This window comes from Amblyomma americanum, chromosome 7 (assembly GCF_052857255.1).
Source record: "Amblyomma americanum isolate KBUSLIRL-KWMA chromosome 7, ASM5285725v1, whole genome shotgun sequence".
In the NCBI taxonomy this organism is placed as follows: Eukaryota; Metazoa; Arthropoda; class Arachnida; order Ixodida; family Ixodidae; genus Amblyomma; species Amblyomma americanum.
Window position 1 is genome coordinate 42,323,541 of NC_135503.1, and position 26,482 is coordinate 42,350,022.

At 49.6% G+C, this 26,482-nt stretch overlaps 1 pseudogene across 1 annotated transcript; it reads right to left on the reverse strand.

Annotated features, from left to right (window-relative positions):
- Window positions 1–1,182: 1,182 nt before the first annotated feature.
- On the reverse strand, window positions 1,183–24,622 carry LOC144098962 (uncharacterized; annotated as a pseudogene). The gene is made up of 3 exons (XR_013307277.1): window positions 24,459–24,622; window positions 5,723–6,603; window positions 1,183–1,639 (listed from the first exon to the last, which is right to left on the reverse strand). The product of XR_013307277.1 is annotated as an uncharacterized LOC144098962 (transcript).
- Between the last annotated feature and the right edge of the window lie 1,860 nt (window positions 24,623–26,482).

Here is a 26,482-nt window from a genome sequence, read left to right on the forward strand (position 1 = left end):
AGCCAATGCTATGTTTCTTTCTTAATATGGGCTGTATTGTCACTGGCAGGCGCAAAATGTCTCGACGAATTGTAACGTAATACACATAATCTGTAACGACTTCACCGCAACTGGTTCGCTCACATGCAAGATGCCAGATCGTATAAGGATCTTCAGAATATGAAAGAAAAGAAAACAGAAGTCAAATTTATGAAACAAATTCTCGTTTTTTTTAATACAAATAGACAACTTCACTTCTCATAAAAGGATAAAAAAAGAAGAAAGTACGAACACATTCTTTTTCTACAAGGAGATCAATGGAGGCACGCATTGCGAAGGGCCTATTTACACAACAGAATAATTACAATCAATGAGCAGCTGGCTAAAACTGCATGTACTACGCGCACTAAAACGTTGGGAACCGGCGTTTCAGTTCTCATTTCTCTTTGGCGATCAGCTGTGCGACGAGTCAGTCCACTGAGCGGCGATGAGCGGGAAACAACAAAACAACAAAAAAAACACCACGTCAGTCTCATTTTTGAGGAAAGTTCCAACTAGCACCACAGTTCCTGTTCAGTGACAAAGAATAAAAGTCATTTGCGAGCGAAGCTCATTTCAACTCGGTCTATAGCTTGTTTGGGCAATTTTCACTCTGTCTGCTGACACGGAGTTTTGATGATGGGCTCCTTGAGACACTGTACAGACACTTCGGTAGCAGAGTTCTTGTTTGTAGAAGCATTGGATGCGGTGGGATGTTCTTTGTTGCCTCTTATTTTTGGCGATTGTTAAAAGTAGTTCGATTGTTCGTTGGCTTCGGATCACGCACAGAGACGTCACGTAAGACTCGCATATACATAAAACTGCTCTCCAGGCTGCAAACGCGCAACCGTGACGTAGGAGTAGCGTTTATGAGGAACGTCAACCGCTGCGAAGTCCCGACTGAGCATCCGCCTTCCCAGTGCCTGGCTAAGCATTGTTGCTCATTAGTTCATTGTTCACTCATGAGAGGGCGTTAGGAGTACACGGTTGAGCAACGGACGCTATTGTTGAAGCGCCACTTATCGGGCGAAATAGGAACCTTGCGTTGGCGCTATACTTCATTGCCAGGGAGACCTTTTGCCGGCACAATGCATGCACACAGTCTGACTCCGGGTTTAGGTCGCCTTTTCGAGAAGCCGCTCACACATAGATGTGGTGGAGCAAAGTCCTTTCAGATCTAATTGTATAACATACGCACACAAGCCGGACATCGGATAGTCGCAGCATTTTTCCTTCTTTTGTCGTATCTTCTTATATAACACACCCGCAACATCAGCCTCGTAGTGGTGGTGATGGCACAGCGCAGTCAGTTCACAGCGAGTCGTTGTCCTCGGAGTCGGTATCCGGCGTGCGGATGCCGTGCGTGAGCGCGTGCCGGCGCAGGTCGCAGTTGCGGCGGAACACCTTGCCGCATGCGGGGCAGTGGTAGGGCTTGATGTCGGTGTGCGTGAGCAGGTGCGTCTTCAGGTTGGAGCGCTGGTTGAAGCTGCGTCCGCAGGTGGGGCACTTGTGCGGCGAGTCGTCCAGGTGCAGGATGCGGTGCACGGCCAGGGTGCGCGACTGGCAGAAGCCCTTGCCGCACTCGCCGCACTTGAATGGCTTCTCCTTCGAGTGGATGTACCTGCGCAGAGGAAGGGGGGGAAAAGAGGATGAGGCCCCAGCTCGCTTTTCACTTCGACAATCTGTGCATGTGTGCATATCGACTACCTGTGCACATATATAACTAAGCAGAGCAAACAGGCAGGGAAACAAACACGGTCCATCTATGTTTGAGCAGTATATCCGGAAGAAACACAAACGGGACATGGGCAAAGAAGGAAACGTGGGGAGTTTCACCGGGACAAGATTAAGGTTAAGTTTTTGTAGTTACCCCCTAAACAAAAAGGAGTAAAAAGGGAGTAAGATGTCCTCAAACACACTCCCTTTTATAAAAGGGTGCGCGCTAAAGGACCGCTTAGTCTCTGTTTACTCCCACATACGCTTATTCCTGTTTAGAGTGTAGCAATAGATAACACACATTAGAAACGCCATGGCAAGCTTCTTGCTCCGGCCTTTCTCACATGAGCATGGCTTTTATATTTTTGCAGTTCTAAATGACGAAAGCTAGTAGACACTGAAGAGCCAAATAATCATAGGAAAGAAGAAGACCATGACCGGGATACGGTTCACAACACGCCGCGTTTGAAACGTGACTATGAATGCGACCAGTTCGCTGAAGGGCTGAAGTCTATAACAGGAAGCATCGATATAGAACTGCATGCAACGGGCGATTAATGTCGGGATGAAATTAAGCAAAGTCGAGACGCGATGTACCGCCACCAGATGCCGCTTGAGGAAGGGGCAAGTGAAAAATCACGGACATACGAGGCAACAGCCACGTCTATTGACAAAGGCAACTATGGCATACATAGTCGCCATTTTGTGGTATGCTTTGTCTCCGTTGTGATTTTGTGCTGCCGTAAATGTCGCATTCCCCGTAAATACCGCAAAAGTTTTCCCGCTCATTGAATCGACATGTTAAACACTAAGCAACACCAACATTTGAAGTGCCAAGCGTTAACCGGGTAACCTCCAAGCCATGTGTGACACCTCCGCGGGACCCATGGAAGCACAGTACCTCCAACAGGTGTTGGCTGTACAGAAGCCGAGGAAAATTACCGAAACGAAAGAGCACAGTCTGCATCTGTGGTCAACAACTCAAGCCTGGGGCTGTTGGGGGTCCGAGGCCATCTTGTTTCGTTGTTGTTTTTGCTGTATCTCTAATTGGGCTTCTACCAGGCTGGTGTCGCCTTTTGCCCGACTATCTCACGAAGAACCAGGCCCTGGCGACACGTTGGCCGTCGGCGTTGTTAGCAAGGAGCACGCAGCTGGAGTCAGCAATTAGCCTAATCGCTTCCGCATGCATGTGCTTAAGGCGCTTAGAGGGAAAGCTCTACCAGCTGTGCTGACATACACGACCGCTTTCTTTTTTCGTCTCTTTATGTGCGTGTGCCACAGTGGCCTTAACGCTAATGGCTGTCGTAAAGATTCCGCACAGGAGCACGTCGTGAGACTTCCACGGTCACACAGGCCACAAATCTGGAGGTACCTCAGGCATGCTTGTTTTCTTTTTTTGCTCGTGTAGACTGAAACCACGTGGTTTCGAGGTTGTTTATTTGTTTCTTTATGGTTATACTTTTTTTCATGCGCAGGGGTAGTGACATGGATATTTAAGTGAACTTTCCGAGCGGTTAGCGTTCGCTTGTGACGACTGCCCTCAACAAGCAGGTGTACTCACTATAACCGACAGTCACAGAACAACGAAACTTGCCTTAATGGTACAAAAAAAAAAAATAGCAAGGGAATTACGCACCGGCGTCCGCCTGACCAAAGCCGTACGGCGACAAAAATAAGGCATACCGCCTTCTGCGGTAGACACGTGCATACGCTAACGTGGGTGCAATTTCTAATTATCTCATTGCGGGAAATTCGCTCCTTCTTCAATGTTTCTCTTAAACCTCTGGAGCTAAAGGACTTTGCACGTTGAGCAGTTGAACAGTTATACTTACAAAGTCTTGCGATCCCAGAATGCGAAAATCCGAGCTCATATACTAATACTAATACTATGCTGGGACTAAGAAAAAGAACTAAAAAAAAAAAAGGTCTCCCGAAGAGTAGACTGTGTAAGATTGCAGCCCATATTCATTGTTTTAGTAAGCATAAAAGGTTGCCGGCCGGTGTTGCGTAATGTGCAGGACTTCAATCAAAATATTGGAATGCAGTCGAAATAATCCTAGACAAAACACACACTACGGCATAATAAATACAGTAAGCATGTTGTATTATGGAATCGAACCTTCCTAGAAAACTGCAAAACAGTGTTGGGACTTCCACTGGCGATAGGGGTCTCCCGCATAGCTCAAGTTTGGCTTCTTATCTTGCCACCTAATGGGCAGAAAGCAAAGGTAGTACAGGTCTTAAGGGCGGCTTTTGAGTGGGCATATCCTTGTCGGCGTTTCCCTTGAACTCAAGAAAAGGCCCCCCGTTTAAGCTCCGACTTCTCCGCCGAAAACTCGACAGGAGAGTAATGAAAAAAAAAAAGTGCACGCAGCGAGGAAACTGCCACGAATAGCAACCAAAAACGTTTACTTTTTTAGGACTGATTTTAAAAAAACCTCGCGGCATAGATAAATGGATGGAGAAAAGCCTAGGAAATGAAAGAGAAACCGAGAAAAAAAAAAACCACAACAGCCTCTCTCTTGCAACACGCTTTCCTGGACTAAAGGGTTAATGGGAACGGGTTAAAAGAATTTGGCCGAAAGAGTAAAGATGCTGCTTTCCGTTTTCCCACGCTGAGAGAATAGGCGGCTGCACACGCACAAAGAAAAAAAAAACATGTCGACGCCGGAGGGTACGTGGCAAAACAGCGTCCTCTAGCTTCTTTTCTCTCATCTTGCTTTTTTAGTTCCTCTGCGGGACTACAGTTTGTGTTGACGCTCTCTTTTCCCTAAGCGTCACCGCCCTAGGGCTCTTTGCACAACTCGTCCCCATTTAGCTTTCAGAGCGCCTCGTACTAGGAAGGGGGAAAAAAAGGAAAGAAAAGCAACACACTGGAAAACCGACAAAAAAAGATGGCAATTTGCGTGAAGTTCTGTTTCCTTTTACTCCAGCCTCGTCGTTTTTTTAGCAATTACGGAAGGGGCCTCGGCGCGACGCAGATACCGCGACTTTTACGACTCCCTAACAAGACAGTCCCCCTTTCTTTTTTTCCACCGTCGCCCTTTGGTTTGCGTCCCCCCCCCCCCCCCCAGTTCACGCTCTTTCCAATTCTTTTTTTTTGTTTTCTGCCCATCCCGTTGCCCCAGCGTCCGCGTACGGAAGAAGAAAAAAAAAGAAGAAACGGAGGAGCCTTTGTTGACAGCACCGCGACGCCTCAACCCTTTCGTCAGCTCGACGCCTTTCTCCCGAAATCGCGCGGAAGGGTGCACAAATTGGAGGAAAAGGGTTTTTTTCTTTCCACACAAAAAGAGGCGCGACGTCGGCGGGGTCGTTTGAAGTGGTGTCGCAGGACGCCCATCTTCCCCGCCGCCACCCGCAGCAGCAGTTGCCCTCCGGCGCCAAACTCTGCCCTTCCGGAGGTCGTGTCAAGTTAAACGACGTGTCTTGACCTTTGCGCTCTCCCGCCCGCGCTCGTGTGAAAGTTCGCGCAGTTGGAACATGGTTCGGGAAAAAAAAAAAAAAGAATCGTGGCCGAAAGGAAAACGAGTGTGTTGAGAAGCGAGGCGGAAGAATTTTGAGCAGAATGTAACTAGTCAGACATAGAGATGCTGAGAATGAAAGCTGGATTAAAACACTTGAGATTGCTGATTTACGGAAGTCAGGGCATTGTTCCATGTATACGCCTCTTCTATACCATTCTTGTCGCGCCAATCACTCTTTTTTCGTACCAGACACCGAAGGTGGCGAGCAACACGGAACAAGGACGCTAGAAAATCACTTGCTCGTAGGCAGACAGCAGGCACGCACATTACGGTACTTAAAGTCTTCAAGATTCAATTCTATTCTTTTCTCTGCCTTATGCAAATACTATAAGACCACTTCGCAGAAGTACACGGCCATGCAGTCCATGTTCGAGGCCCTTTTCCTGATGCACCGTGCATCTTAACACTGCGGCCTAACGTGCACCAACCAAGCAAGTGTACAAGCGAATGGTTTGGAGACCCACCTGTGGTCCCTGAGGTGGTCCTGCCTGCGGAAAGCCTTGTGGCAGATGTCGCACGTGTAGGGGCCGTTCGTCGGTGTGCGTCCGCTCGTGGATGAGCAGGTTGTACGACTTGGTGAAGCGGCGCTGGCAGAACCTGCAGATGAACTCCTTCTTGGGCCGCGAAGGCGCCCTGTACCGGACAGGCCTGAGCCCCGCCGCCGAGCTGGCCATCAGCGCAGACGACGGAGGCACCGCGGCGGTGGCAGGCTGGGACGATGACGCCGCAGAGAACCGCTTCTCGAGCCTGTGAAGGCTGCCGCCGACCTCGGCCGGAGGACAACTGCTGTTGTTGCTGGTGATGGCGGTACATCTGTTCGAGTACGAACGACCTGTACGGCAGGGAGCTTGCCGAAGGAACTGCGGGCTCTTCTTCCACGTGGGCGGGTGTCTCTTCGTCAGGGGCCGTCGCGGACTCCGCGAGCCTGCTGAAGTCAAACTTCTTCCGGGGTCTCGCCGGAGCCGCTGGCGCGACCTCGGGTACTCTGGGGGCGGTGCGCTGGCTCGAGCTCGGAGCAGGCACGGTGGCCATGTGGGCCGGTGGAAGCGGCTGTGCAGAGAGCGGCGGCGCGAAGGCGTGGTGGTGGTGGTGGACGAAGGCGGAGAAGGCAGCTGGGTTCGGCACGGGTAGCAGCGGCACGGGGAACCACCACGGGCGACACGGGCTGGCTGCCGAGTTGGTGGTGCGGCGGTGACGGCGGCGCCACGCAATACACCTTGGCCGAGCCGGGGCTCAGGCACAGAGAGGTGGAACTGCAGGGAGGCATGGCCGGGAGTGCAGTGACCGCTGCCGCACAGGTGCGACTCGGGGGTCAGCGGCGGAGTCGGCAGGCAGCGGTCGTGGGCTGCGGGAGATATGGAGGAAGAAGAGATTTTTATTTACACGGGAAGTGGAACGCGAAGAGAGAGAGCGAGGACAGAAGAAAGGGCAGATAGCTGTTTCTTGCCACAAAAGCAGTGTAGTGCGTAGCAGACAGAAAAAATGCGGCCAGGAACAACGGAATTTTCGAACGTCTTTTCATAAATGCTCACTTCATTTGCGAACAATACAGCGCACTGGTATTGCTATGTTGGCGCTTAATTTCGTTTCGGTGAACCAAATACACGATACGGAAATCTCTATATAAGAATGAAATGCATTAGGTTGAGCCCAGGAAGCACAGAGCGGGACACGATGCTTTTTATACAGCACTACTCAGCCAGAATTGACACTTCTAGGGAAAAAAAAAAACATCCACATATCCACCAAGTCGAGATAATACATAGTTACACTTCGCAGCAAACCGATCAAACAACACAGATATTGACTCCTGCGGAATTAAGCGCCCCACATACGTTTACAGCACCGTTGCATATGCCGGACATGCACAGTACAGTCACAGTGGCAACAGCGGTGCGCGCCTATAGATCAAGTTCGATTAATGAGAATGCAAGTGGCTCCGCGGCCGCGTCGCCTTTGTACAAACAGCTGTCGAAAGCGTGACAGTTCGTGACGACAGGGTGTGTGTGTGCTTAGTGTATTGCCGCGAGGCGTACTCAGAAGCGACCTTGGCCAGCAGCATGAGCGCGCCGGCGACCACGCCACACGCATTGACGTGCATGTCCATATTACGCCGCTACAAAACCTAAACGCTGCAAGCGCGTGAACGCTGCCGTCACGGGTCTCTCAGCGCCTTCCCCTTTGCTTCCACCACCGCTACTAATACCACCGCCAGGCGGCCTATACACAGCAGCCCAGGCGAGTATGTCTCGCTCCATGTACAACACACCGAGCATACGGATCGTCGACAGGTTCAATCTCGGAGGCGAGTTCGTTCAGCGCGCGCGACGCATTATTAGACCGCTATCTCGGCGCCCTGGCAATTATCTCGCGCGGCTACACAGGCAGCAACGCGGACCCGCGCTCACAACGGAATGGGCTTCCTTCCGAGATTACTTCACGGCCACCACCGACGCGCCTTTGCGTTTATTCTCTTTATTATTGTTTGTCTCTCGATCGCCCTGCCGTGTATCGTTTCTGCTCGTACGCTGCTCATTCGGGCATCGGGAGAGCGCGCGCCGCGCCCATGCGCTCACCAAAGAGATTTCGGATCCGCTTTTTGAGCGAGCCGGCCGGGCTGTGGGCGATACCTTTTGCGGCACGCAACGCTCGTTCTTTCCTGATCCGGCCGCTCTAATTGGAGTGATTGATTGCGCGCACCCGCAACCGGACGGAGCATGTGTAAGCGCGCGAGCCTGAGTTCTTGACGTTTCGCGTAACGGATTGTGTCGTGTAGCCAGACGAGGCGAACGTTTAGGTATCAACCGCACCCGCGTAGCTTGTCCCTATTTAATACTGGTTCGCTTTTTTATTTTTCTTTAGCGCGTTTGAATTAAGAGACGCGATGCCAGGGCTGGTCTTAATTGGTTATGCACTCGTGCACAGATCCTGGTATAAAAGTGCTCGTTTTATCAGCGCACGAGCGGCTTACCGACCTAGTAGCTATTGTATTAAAAAAAAATGCAGATATAAAAACCAACAGTATAGCTTGTGGATAAGCATATGATTATTTTCTGATTCTGCAATCGGCTCAGTGCTTAAGCGTTATTAGACACTTAGAGCATTTGTGTGCGTGCACCAAAGTAAAAGAAATGCATATTTAAAAGCTGGAACTCTTTATCAAAATCTGTAATTTGCCATGGTTGCCTCAGCAGACATTTGTCAAAAACATTTTTCACGTACTATACTGCTAACAGTTTGTTTACTCAACAGATTTCTTTTTTTAAAACAATAGAAACAGAACTGTTGAAAAGCGCAACTTCAGCAACAAAAACAGTGCAAAAAAATCGACACATTTACCTATTCTCATATTGCCAAGCATCGTGTGCCCGCTTGCGTGACTGTATTCATCGCAGAATAGGGTAAACTTCAATGACAATGACAATAACAGCAATTCTGAACTGAAGCTGCTCAGGTAAGCTGTGACTTGTCGGCTACTGCTCTGTTGTACAGCCCCTGGTAGAGATTGAAGAAGTTCGCGATATGCCAACACCCTCTCAATGCTAAGGCCTCTCCACCGGCCGCGTGACGTCACGCCAAGGGACCGTGCAGGCCCCGCGCTCCGCGATTTCAGCGCGCCGCGCCCGTCTGCACTATTCGGGTACTGCCGTACGTAGCTGCCTTATAAGTGATTCCTTCATTTTCATTTTTGTCGTTGCTGCAGAAAAGAAATTCGCTAGTTTGTGCGCGCCTTAGGCTATCATTTTATCTGCTTTATATATTTTTTTTATTGCAGAACACCTTATTGTCAAGAAAGTTCGAGCTGCTAATACAGTTTTTTATAATAAACAATTTAGCATACGGCCGCCAATTTCGCATTATTGGTCATTATAATAAAAAATTGATTAGTTAATTTCAATTAATCATCTAATTATTAGGTTCTATCACGTACATGATGTCTGCCGTGCGGTAAAATCCATCCGCACAGACCGCACATGCGTATATCTAGTTGTTAAAGTAGAAGTTCGTGAACATTGAAAAAAAAACACCGTCTACTGCGCATTGTGTTAGTTTTATTCTGTATTGTGTTTTGCTTAAAGCTTTCACACACAGCAATAATGACACTCACAATAATGTTGCGCTGTTGAGTATTTGTACAGCTAATCTGACCCTTACAATAAAAAACGACGAGACACCAGCAATGAAGTGTGCGCAAAGCATTTTTATTGCTTGGGAATAAAACTTACTTCTTCTTAAGCGTTGCTGCTTTCCGGGCTGCGGCCTTCTGCTGCGCATTGTCTTGTATGGCATCATTTCTTAGTTTGCAAAAGTTGTTTAGAACAACGTTGGTTGCAACGCGTACTACCAAGCGCAGGAGAGTTTGTGCAGTGTGGCCATTTTCACATGTCTCAATGTCGTGTTCGTCCAGGAGGGAAATCGTCTGTGAAATCACGACACCACGTTGATTTCTACAGGAGAGAAAATCTTCCGCGGTTGCTCCAAAAGACAACTTCTCTGCAACTAGTTTAGTCATCAGTACCATGTGAACTGTGCATGGCTGGGGAAACTTCAGCCCTCCTCTCGACAGGTTAGCTATCATGGCAGTATTTTCCGCTTCGATCTCTCGATTTTCAATCACCAATGTGCTGAAGCAAGCAGAACATGAAAGCTTCTTTAAAGCAGCATGAGCAGCGTATCCTGCAATGTAGACAATAGCATCCATGTCAGAGTGGGCGTGTGTAATATCGTCGTCGCTGACAGCCACAGAAAAGTTGCATGGGACAAGATCCTCACTTACGTCTTCAAACTCTGTTTCCTCGCGTGGAAATGTCAAAAGTTTTTGAAGACGAAGCTTCTTCTCACATTCGTAGAGCTGACGCACGGAAATGTGGTACTGTGATCCTGCCAGCTGGCGGTAACGGCCGAACCGGTCTTCTAGCGCATCCGTCTGAAATTTGCCCAGCAGTACGTACTTGAAGTGAAGTTCTTCTAAGCAGTAGCGCGAGAGTTCTACCAGAGAATAGCATGTCAGTCGCAAAGCACTGTGAGTCTCTTTCGTCAGCGAGCCACTGGTGATGTTTATTCTTGCCCAAGCGTCCAACCAGTCCACAACGCCGCTCAGGAAAGCTAACTGTGTGTCATCAACAGACCTTACAGGGTCTTGCATGCTGTCCCTTAGCCTCTGGCCTTTGCAAGGGGTCTTAACATTGACTATTTGCCACCATGTGAGGATAACGTCAATGAAAAGAGCAGTCGACTCAGCTTGAGGAATCTTGAACGCGGAACCATGTGTCCTGAGGGCATTTGAAACAAACTGATTAATGACGTCGAGAGCGAGCTTTACATTTTGCCGCTCCATTGAGGTTGGATTCACGGCTTTTGCGTTCAGTCTGTAAGCAGCCTTCACAAGCGACGTCTTCTCTGAAGAATAAAGCTGCCGCACAGCTGCGAAAGAAGCAGCTTTCATACGAGGAGGCCCTTCGGGCATTGCTCCACTCAAGTCCATTTCAGGGAAATAGAGGCATGTTCCAGGGTTTTTCTGGTTAATCCAATTGTTCCTAATGCACTTCAAGAGATGCACAGGATCGACCACGTAGAAAAGAGGGCGAGCGTTATCGGCTGGATGGGGATAGACAATGCTCACCTGAGGACTTGTAGCAAATAACGACATCATCTTGCGGTTCAGAGCATTGTTGTCCGTTATCACAGCGATAATTTTGAGCCCCATTTTCTCAACATTAATGATTATGTTCTTAGCATGCTCGTGCAAAATTTCTGCGCTCAGTTTGCTCACAGGTAATATGTGAATGACGTCCTTGTTTGCAGAAAGGAGTGATTGTACCATGAACACATGGGCTGTTGTTGCTGGTTCCGTTGAATGAACCGACGATCCTACTATTGTGCCCCCTTTGTAGTCGAAGTATGGTTTTATGTGGATCTCATCGATCATCAGGGTCACTGTCTTCTCGTGGTCTTTCATTGATTTGACTCGTTCTCGGATGTAGGAGAGACAGTGCGGTTGATTTTGCTCCACAAGAGGGTCAGCTTTGTAATTTGAGCAAACACGGCGCAGTGTGGAAGGATGGGGCAGAATGATTCTTGATGCAGCTCTTGTGAAGTGATATGCGTGAGGAGAAATTGAATTCAAAATACTGGCGAATACCAGCAGCTCTGCGCTATACACATGCTGTTTCGCGAGGAGAAGCTCTATCTGCTCAACCAGAAATTTCAGCAAAGAAGACTGTTCTTTCGTCGTATCACTGTCCTCAATGAGGTCTGCAAGCAGTGAACCGACAAACTGCAATACTTTAGTATGTTTCGACTCTTTCGTCACCTCAGGTATATTATGCAAGCCTATCTCGAGTTCTTCTAGCAGCAAGGACAGGCTGGAGGTGTCGCATACTTGAGCTGGCAGAATCCTGCCTGAAGGAAGCGACAGAAGCTTCACTCCATTCAAGAAAACAGAAAGTGACAGATCAGGGAGAACTACCAAGGCGCATTTCACATTAGGTGAAGGATCATTCTCGATGAGAAGGAACCTAACGCACTGCTCATCGACAGAAACGGTCCAGAATTTCGTGTTGCAGATTCCAGGCAACTTAGATTTGAACTCCTCGTAAGATGAAACTTTGTTTCTTTTCTGTTCAAGCTCATTAGACTGAAGTGACTTACTCATAGCCTCCTGCAAAGCAGCGTTTTCCCTTCTTGCTTTTTTCGTCTCTGGCGATTCACTCCGTCCAGGCGTTGAGGACAAGTATTTTGGGCAGTTTGGAAAAACAGAAGGCGCAGCATCAATCTTCAACTGTAGCCTGTCACGCTTCACCTCTATTATTTTCCCTGTCAGTTCATCTTGGTGTGACAACGTCGTAATGAAGTCGCCTGCGTGGAAGTGCAGTTCACACACCTGCACGAGAAAATGAAGCAAGGCCATTCGCCATGACTCTCCATTGCCTAAAACACTAAGTAAAAAGAGTCTGAATAGTGAACAGCTTTTACATATTTACACAGCTTTTACACAAGCCTTATGCACATCCACAGAACTAAATGCTTCCTGGACAATTCATACATAAGTGTAAGAAGTGATATCATTGCCTACAAAGACAGCATGCCTTTCCGGGAGCGACAGCTCACAACTAAGATAATTACCAGCGCCTATTAAGCAATATTTCAGAGTCTTACCCTCGAATGCTCTGTAGGTGTGAAATCCTTCCGTGGAATGGCTCGCAACCAGGCTTTTCTTCGTACTTCGTCTCTTGGGAAGCAATAAACACGTACTTTGGGACCATTCTGGTAGTTCCCGCGGCACCCGGGAACACAGCACCGGCCCATGTTTCACGAAGTTGCACTCGCTACACGGCAGGCAATCAGTTTCCCATTCGTGCGCTAGCACAGGTACGCACGCCACACAAGAAACGGCCACACGAAACAGACACAGCCGTGCGAGGAGCGAACGGAAATGCACCCAACGCCAGGCTGAAAGACTCAAGCAGCAGCTAGACGCTCACTGCAAGACTGCGTTCGTGTCTGTGCTTGCCCGGGCAAGCGCGAGCACATCGAGGGAGACAACCGAGCGGAGCGGAGCCGCGCTTGGTGAGCAGCCTGACCGGACACTTGGCGTGACGTAGCGCGTGTGGAAAGGAGGGCCTGGAGAGGCCTGAAGAAAGTATTTAGAGGGTGTTGGATATGCGCTCCCCACTTTCTTAATATTTATTGAGCAACCGCTTCAGGACTTTTTCGCTTGCCGATGGCCAAGCTGGATGTTCAAGAAAAAAAGAAACACATGGCAAATGGCACAGAAGAATGTTGGGTCACTCAGTGTAGAACTGTCATCAGCAAAAGTTTACGGGATGTGTGCTTTCGACGAAAAAAAAAAGTATACTGTAGCGCTGCTTTGCGACCTAGTTGACCGGTATTGATGTTTGTATACTACCATCGGATGAAGCATGCACATTCCATCATAAATGCAGGCATTTCAGGCGAATGTCTCGTGCGACTACTCCGAAATCAGCACTTTTTTTTTTCTCGCAAACCCGCATCCCGTAAACTTTCGCTGCCGGCTCTACACATCCTGTTGTGCAGTTAAATAAACCGAACGCAACCCGATCGACACCTCAGTCCGCGGACTATAGGTATTTTTTTCCACCCACTTCCTTCTCCTATGCATTCCCGAACACCCCTCTCGTCCAAAACTATAATTGTGGGTATAATGGGCGGCTCGCTCCGTCCTGGCATTTATAGCAACGCTCATTCGGGGCGTTCAATCATCTCGAACGCGATGGCAAATACCTACACTTGCCGCCGTCCCCTCGCATGAGGTAGGCACGTGCCTCATCAGTGCATGCTCGCTTCGATGGACGCTTTGGCTGCGGCCTGAGCCAAGAAGGGTGGTGGCGGGAGGAATGGGTTGCATAGTGCTACTACTTATCAAGCGGCTGCACCAGCTCCTACAGCGACCACCGCCACGAGCTTGCTGCGGCGGCAACGATCACGCCGCGTGGGTCGCCCGCCGCCGCCGCTGGGTGGGGGTTGGTCTGGTCCGCGAACACGCCTCCGGAGAGGCCGGCGGTAGACCGAGCTGCCGCTGCAGCCACGCCAGGTTGCACCGCCGACTTTTTTTTTCTATTCGTTTTTTTTTATCCCAAAGGACCGCGCTCTTTACTAGCCTTTGCGCACGCGCCTTAAGCGAGCTATCGAAGCCCTTGATAAAGCGGCACGCAGCGATCTACAGTTCACGGAGAAATGTGAAGCATTTCATCGGGGGGCCGTACCGGGATAGATATGTGCCCAGAACTGTGCGCTGGGCGGGGTACACGGGGTGGATGAAATCATAGGCACAAAGGCGTGCAAACTATGCATACGCTTGGTCGAATGTCCTCGGTGCTCAGGCGACACCATTTGATTTTCCGACGCGTGGCTGGGAGCGTATCGTGCCGCTGAAGCTGTCTACCCAGAACCCTCGTCCCGCTCTGTGCAGTGCCTTTGCATAATTTATCGCTCACTATTCCGTTCTTTATGTATATATATGGCGGCCAGTTGCTAACAGGACTGGTTCAAGTGATCGCTAAACTGACACTGTCTCATCGCTGCATAACGGGAGTCTTACGGTGGCTCATGTATACCCGGTCGTTAATTTCACAAAGACACACGCACCCGGACATATTACGATATTGAACAGCGGCTCATAAGCCACAGTATTGCAGTCGTATCACCTCGCCAGGGTGAAAAGGCAGTCAGAAGAGCAGCGTGCGACCAGTGTATAACTTGCTACTTTATTCAAATTCAACGGTTTATAAAACTTATATCCAGTGTATCTTCAAAGCAACACTTTCCAGTTGACGGAGTGGATACACAGCGACAGATCCACTGCTTTGAGCACTCAATAAATCTCGCCGCAAGGCTCTATTTCTATTAACAAGCTTTCATAGTGGTAAGAGAGATAGGAACTTATATATACGCTGTCAGGCACAAATGTGGTTTTCGGGCCACAGGCATAATTCATGAATGACTCAATGCTTTGACTGTGCACAATACCGCGCCTTTCTGCACTCAAGTGGCGCAGGAATTTTGTTTGCAGAAACCTTAGAAATACCGGTAATCCTTCTGGTCCAAGAGATGACGCCTCAGTGTGCAAAAGTATTTTAGGGGAACTGTTTCGACTTTTCCCATAGGGCTGGAGAAAATTTATGGTGGCGAATTGCGCTGTTATGGCCGATGAGCATTGAAGGGACGCTGAGGAGAAATTGAAGTTGGTCTCTATTGATAGATTACCGCATGCTAACTACAAATACCCTATACTTTCATTGAAAACGGAGGTTTCGCAAGCTAGAAAAAGCCAAAAACTAAATACAAGGGTTGCTATCACCGGCCAATTTCGAATGTAAACTGTAATGCGTCGACAAATTCTTTTTGTCGCGAATCCCGGAGTCTGGGCCACACTACCATGCACTTCGAAATGAGGATAACGGAGTCCTTTTCGTGTGTAGACGTCGTGAGTTTGAATCTAGAGGCGGCATAATATTTAAATGCAATGTTTTCAGCAGTAAATGAGTTTTTCGCTGCCGAACAAACATCAACACGGCTAGAAAGAGATATAGAATCGATTCTAGTAATAACACAAGTTCAATCGAATTAATTGTCTTTAGCTTTGTTGTGAAAGTGTGACCCCGTACAAGAAAACACAACGCGACGGTATACAACCTTCTACATTTCGAGGATGTCGGCAGCGCGTCATGAACCGAAACACTGAACACTGAGTCACCCTGCAATGCGATGCGAGCCTGGACAGCCAAGTCTTGCAAGGGAAGAATACTTGGGCACTGCCACTTGTATATTCTCTTAAAGGGGGCATTGAGAAGGTCAAATTGGAATTTGGACTTATCGATAGGGCATCGCCTTATAGTCACAATAATACCATTCTCTCTGAGAACGGAGCTTTTATGAGCTAGAAGAGAAAAAAAAAAAAGAAATACAGGTGCCGACATCGCTGATCGATTTCGCGATTAAACTGCGTGCGTCGACACCACTTCTTTGTCGCGGCTGTCAAGAGGATATAAGATACACCTCCAATCACTCCAAAACGCACTCCAAAACGGTGGCAACCTGTCATTTTTTGGTAATGACGTCATGAATTTGTATCGACAGGCGGGAAGATTTTTAAATCACAATTTTCTCGGTTCTCAACGCGTCTTTCGCCCCCGGGCAAACGTCAGCATGCTTAAAAAAAAAAAAGCCGCAGAAACCTTTTTTTTTTACTTCACGGCTGTAATCCCCTTCCAAACGCATTTCGCTCCGGAAGCTGATTACCAACTGTAACGTACGCCACGCGTTGCGAAACCACGGAGAAGCTTGTAATACAATTATCACAGCGCAGTGGTACTCCACACATGCTGCATATTCATGTTTATAACAAGCTTTGCGTGTTCAACCTCGTTACAACGAAGTTGAAGGGGCCCAACAATTACTTAGTTGTAGTCGTAGCTTCGTTATAGCCCGCGTTGACAGAGCTTCCAACAGGAATCATCGTTCCTTCGTTATATCCATCATTTTGTTATAAACCGTTTCGTTATAACGAGTTGCAAATGAACCTCGTTACAACGAAGCTGAAAGGGCCTGGCGATTATTTCGTTACAGCCGTAGTTTCGTTATAGCCCGTTTTGCCCCAGCTTCCAATGAGGAATCGTCATTCCTTCGTTATATCCATCATTTCGTTATAAGCCGTTTCGTTATAACGAGGTTCGACTGTATATCCGTCTCAACGCACACGCCCGTCCACAATGTCTGCATGGTGCCTGTGCTTTCTTCACGTTTACCCGCATAGCTCCCTCCTCTGATCATCGCACACAGCGGATCCTATATGGGAACTAGCAGCGCGCACACGCTTCAGAAGCAGCAGCAGCAGCAGCAGCCACGGGGGCCAACCGGAATCAAGTCCCTCTCTTCCCTCCCCATACGTTCGTCGCCGGCAGATGGCGAGGAGGCGGGGGATTAAAACGAAGCACGCGCATATAACGCGGCGGGCATACATCAGAAAGAAAACGAGAGACGCGGCGCGTCCAGGAACGAACCAAGCGCATGCCGCTGCAAACACGCACATATCCTCCCGTGTGTGTGTGTGCAGTGTTGAGGTAGCACCAGAAGACGTCCGCCAAGAGGAGAGACGAGCCACAGCAGCGGAAGGCGAGGGCGTAGATTCGCAGTTCATTGGCGGTGGGTCCGAGGGAGATTGTAACGAACACAGGGGGGAGGGGGGTGGGCGACTTGTACAGTGTACGCCTATGTATAGTGTACGCGAGTACGCACATACACGCGCACCGACGGGTGCGCGTGCAGCCATGAGGCACGGCAGCGCGCGCAAGCTCAAGGAGGCGAATTTATCTGCGCCAAATGCACTTGGGCTCGGCCGAGGCTCTCTAGCTGCCTGTTCGTGCTTGCTCGTTGCCTTACGTGCGTGTGTGTGTGTGCGGTTGCTATGAGGCGGCGCTGGGGGAGAGACCGGCCGGCTGTGTGCGGATGCTGCCGCGGCCACCTGAACATTACCGAAGCACCTCGCGCGCACCCGGATGCTCGTCTCGCCTGGGCGTCTTGCGTGTTGGATTCCTCCCCGGGCTCCTTCTTCTCCGCGCGCGCCCGTTGAATGAGCCCTGCCCAACGAGTGCGGCGGCCGTTGTTTTTGGTCTGCCATCTTTTTATCTTATTTTTTTGTTTCTCTCGCTGCATCACGGGGATGACGCATCATCTCCTCCACCCGGCAGCGCGCGATCCGGGTGTGAGCGGGTGTGTATACAGCCGAGTGGTGAAGCGGAATTCTTCCACGGTGTCGGTTGTTGTCGCTATATACAGACGGAGTAAGGAATGTTTTTGTGCCCGCTGACCTTTGCTTCGATGGTATTGTCTACACAAAAAGGAACGCGTTGTTTTCGATGTACCTTACACTCAATGCCTTTCGGTGATTGCGAGGTCAGTGTTCAACCAGATATGCAATGCACTGCATGCAGCCTTGCGTAAAATGCGTAATCAGTGCGCAGATTCGAAATTCGCTTCCGCATGTCACGTGACTCACTATAAGCAAGCACACGGGAAGAAAAGCGCATGGGGATTTGCAGCGCCAGCTTGCAAGAACGAAAGAAATTTAATGCAACCCGATCGCAAGTTCCATCCGCTCTGGATGCAGAATTATCCAATGATGTGCGGGCAAGCGCGATCGTAAACAGTATAACTGGCGTCGATTATTGGACAACGTGCGTTTTTCTAGGTCTAGTATACAGTGGCGTGCCTTACAGAGAGGAAAAAAAAAAACTTTTGCAACCGGGCCCTACGTCAGACATGAAGAAAGACGTCATCTTTGTCGTTAAAAGCTCAACCACCGCTGTGCAGTCACCATAGAGAGTACAGTCACTCCCGCTATAACAACCAGGAAAGCGCGCGGTAGTTGAGAATACCGCAAACGTAGGGACTACGCCCGTGCTTATAAACCAGCCAAGCTTGGGGTACGTACGGGCGGAGGCTGCGCGCATATATGCGCTGTGCCGTCCGCAGTCGCGCGTATTGCCAACGAAACTCGCAGCGAATATACGCGCGGCTTCTGTCCCTCATTCCTCCGCCACTGCGGCTTTCTACGCGCCACCGGGACTCTCGCCATAAACGCTTTTCTGTTCCGCGGAAACGCCCCGTGCGTGCGGCCCGGCCCTCGAGACAGGGGGGCCCGGTCCGGTTGGTCGGCCATTGTTTTCTGACTGCGTCGCCGCATGCATGCACGCACGCAATGGGGAGACACCCAACGCGCGCAACCGTGCCGCGGACGCTGCGGCAAGCGCGCGTGTGTTAGCAAAAGCCGTCGCCCGCCGGACTGCACAAGAAGGGCTCACGTATAAAAACGCCTGCAACGCCCTTCGAGGTTTCGTATTGACTCTGTCCGTGCATGCATGCGTGCGTGCACTGCCAAGGAATGGGCGGCTTAATGAGCGCCACGTTTACGCCAGGGATAAGCACACACAATGCACTCAGCTGGGGGCTGTGACGATGCAGGCAGAGCTGCATGCAGCTGTGGTGCGTGCTGGACACGACACTAATACGGCCTGCAGCTGTGCGCGATGTGCGTCAAGGGGTGCGTGTGGGCCACTGCTCCTGTATGCGGGTTCTGGTGCAGCTCTCGGAAGAGGATACGCTTGGTGCTATGCTGCGTACAGCATCGGCGAAAAGTTTTCAGGCCACATAGTTTCCTTTTCAGGCGTGTTGTGGGGATGAGTATGGCGAGAACCCTGAAGCTGTTAGTAGGGAATTTTAGAATAGGGTGAGGTTATTCTAAACGTCTCTAATATCCGCACGGTGCGAAGAACACTCTTCGTTACCTTTTAAGCTGTTTTGTACTTCAGGGGTGCTGTGACTGTCCAATATAGGGTTCAGAAGCGAGACATGTGGCCGGAGTATACTACATGTGGTAGTTAAATACTCCGCAGTGTGTCATTAGTAGCGCGCATGTTTGAGTACACTGGATTCGGTGCTTCGCAGTGCCGGGCGAAGCAGCAAGTTATTGTACACAACAACACGAGTGGTAATCTCGATCAGAAAAGAAGGAACTGCGTAGCGAATTATTTTATGAGGTTAAATGTAAAATTATCGTAGTGCGGATACTATTGCTGCACACTGTGATTCGAGAATTCAACGCCTTGTTGTGTTGTGTGACACGCCCTGCGGATCGCACTGCCATATAGTAGATACCCTGAAGAAAACGTGCACAATACAATTATATCGTAAATGTCTTAAAGATGTATATACTGCGATGTCGCTTATAGTTGTAAGTCTTTTACTTGAATGGTAAAGCGAGGAGTTAACGCGATCTCCTGGACGGTCCATCTCAACTGGCTTTGTGCTCAACGCTTGCTTCTGGACTTTATGAGGCACGATACGTATACAGCGACACGTTTCACCGCTCCTTTTTTTTTCTTCTTTTTTTTCATTAGAGACGTTCCTTATTCATATCTATATTGGGCTCGCTGTTCTTGATGACGCATTGCAACTTCCACTCTTTACGACAGTACTTATCACAAACGCACGAGCTAAGGCACCTGCATCTATAGTTTCTACTCGGCAGCTAAAGTAATGTGGCGGATATGAAAACCGCGCTTTTACGAGCTAATCTAAATGTGCTGTCATGGCGCCAGCGCTGTTATATCTCAACGTCCTGTAACATGCAGACTACAGTGCTGCTTTAACTCCTCTCGAAATGCTAAAAAATGGCTCGTCTCTCGCAGAACGATTCTAATAGCGCTAAGTGAACAGAAGTTTACGTACCTTGGACGCTCGTGCAGAACCAGCTAAACTTCCAAGGGGATCCCACCCTTCCGTCTCGACCCGACCGAAAACCCAAACGCATTCCGACCTCCGGTATACGCACAGCATGCAGAGAGAGAGAGAGAGAGCTCAGCACTGTAAATCGTTTCCAAATGGGACCTCGCCTGCGCACAGTTCGGGCACTATCTCTCGCAGGCGCCAGTTCGATCGCCAAGAATCTATACTGGCCGCTTAAAGGACATGGGAGGAAAGGAAAAAGGAAATAAAGTTTATTGCCCGCCGATGCGTCAGCGGCGTCCTCCGGAGGGTGATGAGCCTGTCTGCGGATAACGATACGACGGCTCTCTGAAGGCGACCGCCCAAACGTCTCTATATATCCACATATTCGCCGCCGCACTAATAGAGCTCGCGCAGAGACGGCCAGATAGAAATGTGGCGTGGAAGGAGGAAGGAGGGGAGGTCGGAAGTCGTCGTCTTCGAGAGAGACAAGGAGCCCGCCTTGTGGGCCTTGAACAAACAGGGCCAGTATCGTAAATAAGTTCTCTTCAAAAGGGCGGCCCATCATAAAACCGCGCGAGGCCCCACGCGCGCGCGAGCAAGCCGGCCGCTTCGCCCGATAAGATGAGCTGCCGGTACGCGCACATACGGGCTGACTCGGGGGGCCCCTTTTTGCTGCGCGCTGCCGTCCGTCGAGGCAGTTATGTGCGCTACGCGTTTTTGCGAGCTCGTGCGCGAGGCGCCTGGCAACGAGCGCTTTATGTTTATACGTAAGCATGGCGGCGCCTTGAGGGAGCTTCGTCCTTGTTATAAAGACTGTGGAAACTTTTTTTCAGCGACCTATGGTTGTATAACGGACCCCGGGTCATCATACAGGAGGTCTGTGTGTGTGTGTGTTTAGGTATCGTGGGCGGTAGACGGACGGCTTATGTGTGGTGTTGGTTTGTAGGGGGCGCCTCTGCGTGAAGCACAGTGCGAGGCACAGTATGAGCGTTGGCTGCAGGAAGCACGGAATGCACAAGCAAAGAGTTGAGAGGAGCGAAAAAGGTTTTTTTTCTGCGAGAGCTTCGTTACCATATATGAAGAGAACAATTTGTACGTTAATAAATATAAAAGAGAAATATATAGCTCGCATTATATATCGTGATGCACTGGTTGAGGACGGATATCTGTGAACAGCTACAACTACGACAACAGTTACAAGTACACATTTTCAAGGGGAATTTAATTTCAAGCAAAATATCTAGCTTGGGGCGTTCAAGCGTAACAAAAAACCGAATTTTGTTTTTGTAGAAAGTTATATAAAACGGTTCGACAAATGCTAAAAGCTTTAACTTGGGGAGCTCATGGAGGATTGCCTCTTATCGAAGACCGTGTTCTATCCAAACTTCTTTTCCTTACATTCTTTTCAACCAGCTCAGAAAACAGCACCCTTAACGCATGAACGGGAGAAATTTTCCATGGAAGAAAAAAAGCTGGCAATTGACACCGCGGTGACTCACTGGTTCTGGTGCTCGGCTGCTGATCCGAAAGACGCGGGTTCGATCCCGGCCGCGGCGGTCGAACTTCGATGGAGGCGAAATTTTAGACGCCCGTGTACTGTGCGACGTCAGTGCACGAGAACCCCAGGTGGTCGAAATTTCCGGAGTCCTTCACTACGGCGTCCCTCATGGCCTGAGTCGCTTTGGGACGTCAAACCCCCATAAACCATAAAGCTGGGAATTGCAACGTTATATTATAGTCTCGCTGTTAGACGGTGTGAGTCTAATGAGGAGGCATTGGACTAAAACCGTTCCCACTTCGAGTTGTTGATCAATTCAGCCTTGTCCTGTCATGCATCTGCTAACCGCCCTGATTATTAGCTCAGTTGAGCGATTGCCCTGTTTACAGGCGGTGGACTCGGGTTCGATCCCCGTACCAGAAAGAATCTTTCTTCAACTGCGAAGTTTCAGTGGATGTTGTATAACATTGCTTTGTAACCGCATTGCGCTACGCTTGGGTGGCTGTTATTGAGTAATTACTCCCTTACTCCACAGCTGGGAAGGCAATGTCTTGACTGAACTTGGATTGAGTACGCCGGATTAAACTGCACTGGCTGTAGAAGACGGTGCGCAGCTAAGAAAATAATTTCCGCTGCTGGGGAATATATTTCTACGCATGATAATTAAAGTGGTTATAGTAAGTGTGTTAATTAAGCTGGTTGTAGTCATCACTTTTGAGCAACGAATACGTCTCCTCTTAAAACTTCTATAGCATTGTAAAGCAAGGCGCTGTGCCACATACAAATATAGTGTGCACTCCCGTGCACCATATTCCCGTGCACCTTATTACCGATCAGTATTCTCTAGATCACGCGATCTGTTTCGTGGTGATATGCTACTAAAATTGCACTGTCACCACGAACTTCGCAAATATAAAAGATAACAGTTGATCGTTCGATGAAGGTACATATCTAAGTGTGCACAACTAAGGAGAATGTTGTAAACAAGTCATTGGAAAACCTGAAACACGGAGCTGGACGATGAAGCGATTCCGCTCTGTAGCATGTGGGCTGCCATTACGCTTTAACGTTAGCAGCACTGTGTGGGTGTGGCCCATCGAGAGACACGAGGAAGCACTAAAGTGTCCCAACCCGTAGGTATACCGTTATGCTGTCGATTGCCACAACTGAAGGGACTCACTACACAACTCAAAACTGCGTGCCCCTGTGGGATTCAAACTAAAAACCTATATCATGCATGGAGAGCTGAAGTTGGCAGAGAAATATACACGCAAATCTGCATGTACAATATTCTCGCACAAAAAGGCATCGACAGCCGTGGCTGTAGCCCTCGGACGCAGTGTAATAGCTGCCAATTTACTTTCTACCAACGAAAAAAAAATTTACTGTGTGCAGGGTAATTCAGTTTTATTTCGATTAAACAGACCAACCTCACCAAGTTGTACATGTGACGGAGAATAGAAAAGCAGTCTACTCTGTTTGATAACATCGAAAATTCTGAAGCTGCCTTCGCTCCTGCCCAGTGTCCCATGCAGTCCCAATCTCATAATTTTTCGTGCGACGAAAAGAGGAAATAAAGATCGGAACACTGCATGGAACGTTGACACAATATAGTTCAAAGTTTTTAAATTATTTCGTCACCCCCGCGCCTTCATTTTTCTTGAGGGTGGCTCAGTGTACGCTGTACACGCGATTTCTGCATGCTATTCGCTTTATGGCTTTTTGTGTCAACTCATGCAGCACTGAGGCCAAAGAAAATCATCAGCGTTTATCAACGTTATGGAGATCTTCGTTTTCTTTCCATTAAAGCACGTAACAATGTGTGATGCTTGGACGAACTTGTGACCTTTAGGAAAGCACTCAGTGCGTTTTGACGGTGATTAGAAGAGCTCCAGAAATAGTGCGACTCAGTGATAAAGAAATAACGGTGCACACAGGAATGAAACAAGCTCTGCGTTGCTGACGAAACGTTAAGCGGATGTAGTGATAAGATCATTAGGAGTCATGACGTCGCTGCGAGAAATGCGTAGGCAGAACAAATTTCCGCCAAGTCAAGAACACTCTTATCCCTCGGTACTGATATCGGGAACGACTGCATGCCGCCTTGCGTCTGGCAGCAACGTAAGGAAACGCCAGCGACACCAAACTACGACGCCTAAAGAAAGCCCAGTCGCAAACAGTACTATTTGCACTCAGCCAGACACCTTGTGTTCTAGAAGATAGGCTTCGGATATCATAAACATAGTTCACAGATATGCAGAGGCTACTTACAACTGAATATGGCCGTACTAACTTTTTACATTTGTGGTCACTTCGTCATCTCTAGTTGTTGTAATCGGTAAGCGTGAGCTACAGCTGCGCAAAGTTAAGCTGCCTTAGACTGCACCCATAAGGCAAAAGTCGTCACATGTGGGCGCGTTCAGCTTATCCGCGTACAGCCGAGAACCTCATCAACATATTCGAAACTCCGCGAACAGTTGGCAGTCGATAGAAACCTGATCTCAAGCTCGATCCACTGCTTCACAAGACTGCACGCTATCGACAGTTTCGTGATATTAGCGACTTAAGGCAGTGCGATGTGATGCTCAAGTTACCGCGAAAAGAACGAAGCCCAATAAGTTGAATGCGCCAATGTATGCACAACGAGACCACGTCTCATAAACTGCGTGCTCTCGCGCCTCAGTTGTACAGTCCTGTACATGTTAACCCTTTCTTCTGGCCTGTGCATTTTGTAGTTGTCAAGCCCAACCATTTTCAAACAGCAACGACACAGAGACTAGTCCGCGAAAGTAATTTGCATGCCTTAAACATATGACGTGGTTCCGAGTCAGCATATGAGTACAACACCTACCGGTCCATTCATAGAACTAAAGCATACGCCTGCAGGACGCAAGATCATCGCGGAAATATAGCAGCAAGTAGAGTGAGCGTACCTTCCGTGATGAGCGAAGGCGGTAGCAGCATAGCTGGTGGCAGGGGGAGGTCTCCGGGCTAGCGGCTACCGGGCGGCGGCGGCGGGAGCAGCGCTGAGATGGTTGCGGACGCCGAAGACGACGAGCTGAGAGAGGCCGGCACGGTGCCACGTCGTCAGAAAGACTGTCTCTCATCGACGGCGAGAACACCGAAGTGGCGACGACGAGGGCAGGTGTGCCACAGCCGGCAGATGCGTCGCCACAGTCAACAACCACTGTCCCAAGTGGAGGGCTGACTGTCCGGCGGCGAGATGAAGGACGACGAAGAGGACACAAAGGGGAGCCGCGGTTGATCCACCCGCACAGCGCTGCCAGAGGAGAGGTGGTGGGTGGGGGGGAGGGGGTGAGGAGGGCTGATCACGTTCGCATCCAGCGGCAGCAACAGCGTCGGGGCTGCAACCGAACACGAAGGGCACGCCGGAGCGGCAGCAGCACTACGAACGGCGGCGGCAGGCAGCGCGGCAGCTCGGCAGACGACTTCCGACGCGGTGAGGAGCCAGCTCCCGACTAGCTGCCGTTGCGGAGAGCGAGAAGCCTCGGAACGGGCCGCTCCCGGATGCGGGACGGGTGCCGGCTGTTCCCCCCTCCGCTCGCCGCTCATTGGCCCAAGCGGCACGTGGCTGCGCCTCGTGGAGGCGGCTCCTCTCGGCTGGTGCTTCTGCTGCTGCCTCGCCCGCTGCTCTTGTTTCTCTCTTCTCTTTGTGCTGCTGTTTTGTTCGTCGCCCCTTCACCCCGCTTGGGAAGAGAAGCCGCCGCGTACGCGTGCGTTTCGGTTCCGGTTTCTGCCACCAGGGGCCGCCAGCGGAAAGAACGGCAGCGGCAGCCATGTTTGTGCCGTTCTTTTTCTTGGTTGTGTAGCGCTTGTTGCGCCGAGGCGCGCGCTTGAACGTCGAAGTGCAGTGGACCTTACAGGTGCCTGCGCGTAGGCTGGAAGAGTTAGGGATGGCAAATTGGAATAATGTCGTTATCTCTGAGGGTGTTTTTTTTTTCTTCAAGAGGATTTTCTCCCGTGCAAGAAGGGAAATGAGGACTAATTAAAGAACTGAGTCAAATGGCCTCCTGGTTGGTTAAGCTGAGGTCACAAAGCCGCGAAAAGACTGGAAGCGAAAACTTGATGAGTTAGCTTGTGATGGTCGCAAACAAACGCAGACGACGAAGTATGCCCACCCTGTGATTTAAGATTTAACACCCCTTAATCGCTTGTTTTCCACCTGACCTTTAGGTGTTTGGTTCGCATGTGTCTATTTTCTGTTCTTTGTTCCCTGTGGGGCATGATCCTTCCAGTTATTAAAGTAAATTAGAAATTATTTTGTTTTCACTCCAGTGACCCAGCGTGAACTTTTGGAAAGGTTTTGCGAAGAACGTAAATATTTTGAATAACTGAATGGCATTATGAGTCACGATGCAATATTTCGAGGAGTCACGATAGCATACGCTCTGAGATCGTTTCCACGGTCCGCCGTAGCTACTGGTATGTGCTCCAGAAATTAAATTAATTAGTTTCTTGGCAGAAAGAGGCGTCAATGTTGAATTCAAAGAGACATACAAAAAAGATAAAAGCAAGGCGAATAGCTTTCCGTTCATTGACCGACCACAATTTTCCGTTTGCCGTTGTCATTGAACGAAGAGCACTTTGTTATACGTTTTCCAAAACGCCGAAAAATATACTTTATGGACGGGAAAAGGAACTGGTTTTCGTTATCTGTTCGTCGCCGCGTGCCTCTTCGACATTTAGTGCCGCTGCTGCCAAGGTTGGACCCTCCTCGAGGCACTAAAAGCTGCGGCCGCCCGCGGTCCCTGGATGTAAACAGCGAACGAAGGCCGGGAACACTATAACGCAGACACGACTAGACGAAGAGGGGGGGCACTTGAGAAGAAAGGGGTGAGCTAGGAAGGCGTCGGTCTTTTCACACCGAGATTTAATGCCATTGCCGGTCGTCCCCGGCCCCTCCGTCTAGGCGGGGCCCTGCCAGGGTCGCGGGTCT